General features: G+C 39.2%; 1 protein-coding gene across 1 annotated transcript in view; it reads right to left on the reverse strand.

Annotated features, from left to right (window-relative positions):
- The window catches only part of EGFR (epidermal growth factor receptor), a 222,289-nt gene that overhangs the window by 32,095 nt on the left and 186,446 nt on the right, over positions 1-3,748 (reverse strand). The window lies entirely within an intron of this gene.

Genomic DNA, 3,748 nt, shown 5'->3' on the forward strand with positions numbered 1-3,748 from the left:
ACTGCTCCTGTTTTGTATGCATGTTACATTGCTTTTGTATGCGTTACACTGTGCCCCCCCCATTCCACATTTTTTAACTCATTATGGTCACCATACTTAGAATTCTTCCTTGCCATACTGTGTCCTACACCTAGGTCCCTGCTCAGTCCCGAGATCCCTGACATAATTCTTATACCATATATCCAGGCTCCTTTCTTCCTCAGCTCATCCATTGCTCATAGATACTACTAATATGATTTCTCTAGGGTCTTCTGGTGTCACCTGCAACAACTATTGCCTCAGCCTCACCATGGTCTTGTTCAGAAGTCTTCACCACGGGTCCAGCTTAGCCCACGTGTACAAGGAGCTACCAACTTTGTCTTCCTAAGCCACCAGTGGTGGCTGTGTGGTCCAGCTTAGCCCACGAGTACAAGGAGTTTCCAACTTTTTGTCTTCCTATTCTAAATTGACTCTCACTTCCTGGACTGCAGTCTTTATAGATGCCGGAGTGGATAGAGCTGGAAGTGGTCAATCCCATGGTCCTTAAAGGATCCTCTCCCTTAGAGACCTATGTAATCTAATTCTCCTTTATCCTGTGTGACCTTTACAAATCCCAGGACAGCATGCAGTAAAAATGATCCTATTTCAAGGCCTTCAATACAATTCTTCTAAAAATGCCAGTTTAACATACTTGCTTCAATCTGAGCAATATTACAAATGGCTTCCAGCTTCAAAGTAATAACACAACGCAGAAGTATTACCCCGAATAAAAGGGATGCTGACAGAACATCCACGGTCTATTACCAGCTAGTCATTTCTTAAATCAGAAACTGGAGGCTGAAGAGCGGGGAACAGATTTTAATTTATGTCCTCTTTTCTGTTTTTTTCCCCAAAAGAAAATCCATCAATATGTAGCCAAGTAGGATAAAGGTAAAAGATGTTAGAAAATGATAAATCAGTTTGCGCTTTTCAACTTTCATGTGATTTTATGATTCATTTCACAAGTCAAAGGAGAAATGAAGCACATAACAAATATCCACCCAAGGCTAAATATAACCATCCTTCTTAATGTGGAATTTTATGATGACACCCAACATAAGTAACCTAGGTTTTATGGAATCTAAGCTATCACTTTTTCCATTCTTGAATTATTTTTCCTCTGTTCCTTACAGAAACTAAAATGAGAAATGTGACCTTGTATTATAAACTGTCTGGAGATCTTACATATATATTAGACTGAACCTAAGGGCAGTTGTAATCTTTGAAATACAACTCTGCTATCCACTTATGGTAAAATTACTGCAGGGTACAGTCCCTGTAATCATTGTGTCCTGGTGCTGTATCAGACTTGGTTTTTTCCATCTGTCTACATAAATATGAATTGTTTCAGAACAGATGCAGATATTTATTTCCCAATTTCATCACATTTTTAACAACTTTCTCCTCAAGCCATTGTTTTTAACTTGATCTACTATAACCAGGTTGCTTTGATTTATGGCCTTTCAGAGGAAACTCAGACTCACAGTCCAAGTTACTTCAGAACCATAAAAGAAATGGAAAGCCAGTGAGCTTTTTAAAAGCCTTATGAGACTTTTTCTCTGCCCTTTCTTTTTCATTCACCTTCTAAATAACAAAGCTGAATGTGTGCCAAGTCATAATGGCCACCTTTTTTTTCCTGGACATTTAACATAAATAATCACAACATTTCTCAATCAATAATTATATCATTTGTAAGGAGGCACACCACATCAGCTATAGTTCTGTCTTTCTCTTCATAGATATTGCTATGCTACCACCCCTGTGAAAATGAAAGGAAACCAAACCACTAAACATTAAAGAGATTAATCATGTTAGTTACTGGAAGTATATAACCTGAGTAATTCCAGAGCTTTGGTGAGGTTAACGCTTTTTTTTAAATATAGTGTGTTTTCTCAGGTGTACTTGGAGACGGACAAAAATTACTGCACAAAAATCCCCAAGCAGTTAGAGAGAAAGAAGAGACAAAGGAGAAAAATAAGTATTTTGGGCTGGGGAGAGGACTGTCACACTTTTGTGTTTTCCTTGTAAAACCTGACCAAACTGTAGCTGAAAGTATCACCAAAGACAGTTATAAGAGGTGAAATCCTTTGCAGCAAATATAAAGAAACTGAGACACTGTAAGTAAATACTTCCAAGATACAACAAAGAGATTAGGCTGAAATCTGATGGTTGGGAAAGTCCTGTTCATTTGCAGCTTCCTCAAAATAAGGAACCAAAAGCCTGATCCTGAAAATCCTTACTTGTATGAATGGCCCTACTTAAGTCAATGCAAGGAGTTGCCTGGCACAAAACACAAAACTTGGGCTAGAAAGAAAATTATGAACTGCTCCTTATGATATTGCGGTTGTCAGTTGGAAAAAGGGATGTGACATAAAAATGAGTAACATGCTGATTGCCACCAGGGAGAAGAAGGCTGGTCTTGTGCTTATGTCCCTGCACTGGGAATCCAAAGTGCCAAGTTCAATTTCTGCTCCTGCCACAGATCTTTTGGATGACCGCCAGGATCTTTTTGCCTTAATTTCTCACCTATAGACTGAGATAATAAAGCTGCTTTCTCTATCTTGGGCATGTATCGTCTGGGGTGCGGGCTGTCGCTTGCTGTGTATTTAGGCAGCAGTTATGCCCCAGCCTCACCTGGGAGCTTTGTGCATTACTGCAGTACAAACAACAACTGCATATGGAGCCTGTCTCACTCGCATCAACAAGAATATTAGTATTAGTGACAGTTAAAAGTCATTTGCATATGGTTAACTATTACTCTACTGAAGTGATCAGCCATGATTTCACATGGCCAGTCTTGTAACAAGGACATTGATTTACTGCAGCCTTGTTTGCGTCAACAGAGACTAATGAACATGGTTACCGGGGTACCACTTGTCAGCCAAGATCATTTGGTGGCAAAGTCATAATTACGTTGATAAGCCTGGTCTAATAATCGGGATCAAATATGGAGACATTGTTGTGAAAAACATGGCTAATCCATATTTTGATCTGAAAAACATTGTACTGAATTCCAATCTGTGAGGAGGAAAAGAGGACCAAATGCTCCTTGTCATCTAAGAAGCAGTAAGAATGCAGCTTATTTACAGTTTTAAGCCCTTCCTTTCCTTCCCTTTATGAATGGCAGTATGTGCTCATGCCTTCACTGAGCAGGCTCTTTATTTTTAATGATTTGGCAGTGAGGTAGCTGAATAAAGAAGGACATCAAGTTTGAGCCAAGTGGCCACCTGAGTGTCAGCAACAAAATTTATAGACCTCCTCTTCCATAAATTATGCACGTGTTTGGGGGTAAGAGTTTCACTGTTACAAAGAAAAGGCCTTGGGGAGAAGAGAAGAATATTCTTTATGTTCTGAAAACAATGCAAGACATCACTACCACAATCATCTTAAAGGAATGGTACACATGTAGCTCTGTTAAGGGAAACATATGCTTATAAAATGATCACAAGAATCCACCAGATGTCACTGCTGTGGAAGCCAAGCATAGCAGACCAAGCAGTCAACTGGTGGCAAAAAATAGATCAACCATGAATAGCAAAGTTTCATACAACTCCAGTAAGCTTATATAAGAAAACAACCAGCTTTAAATGTGCTAACACCATTTCGTTTGCAGTTTTTTTTGCCTTCTCTGCATAGACCAGAAATGCCAGCAGAGTTTTCTTGTTACAACCTCAACTACACGGCACAGAGCACCACATATATATTCATTACCTCTATAGTTGGATGCCTT

Source organism: Crocodylus porosus, unplaced genomic scaffold, assembly GCF_001723895.1.
Source record: "Crocodylus porosus isolate Cpor-Errol unplaced genomic scaffold, CroPor_comp1, whole genome shotgun sequence".
In the NCBI taxonomy this organism is placed as follows: Eukaryota; Metazoa; Chordata; order Crocodylia; family Crocodylidae; genus Crocodylus; species Crocodylus porosus.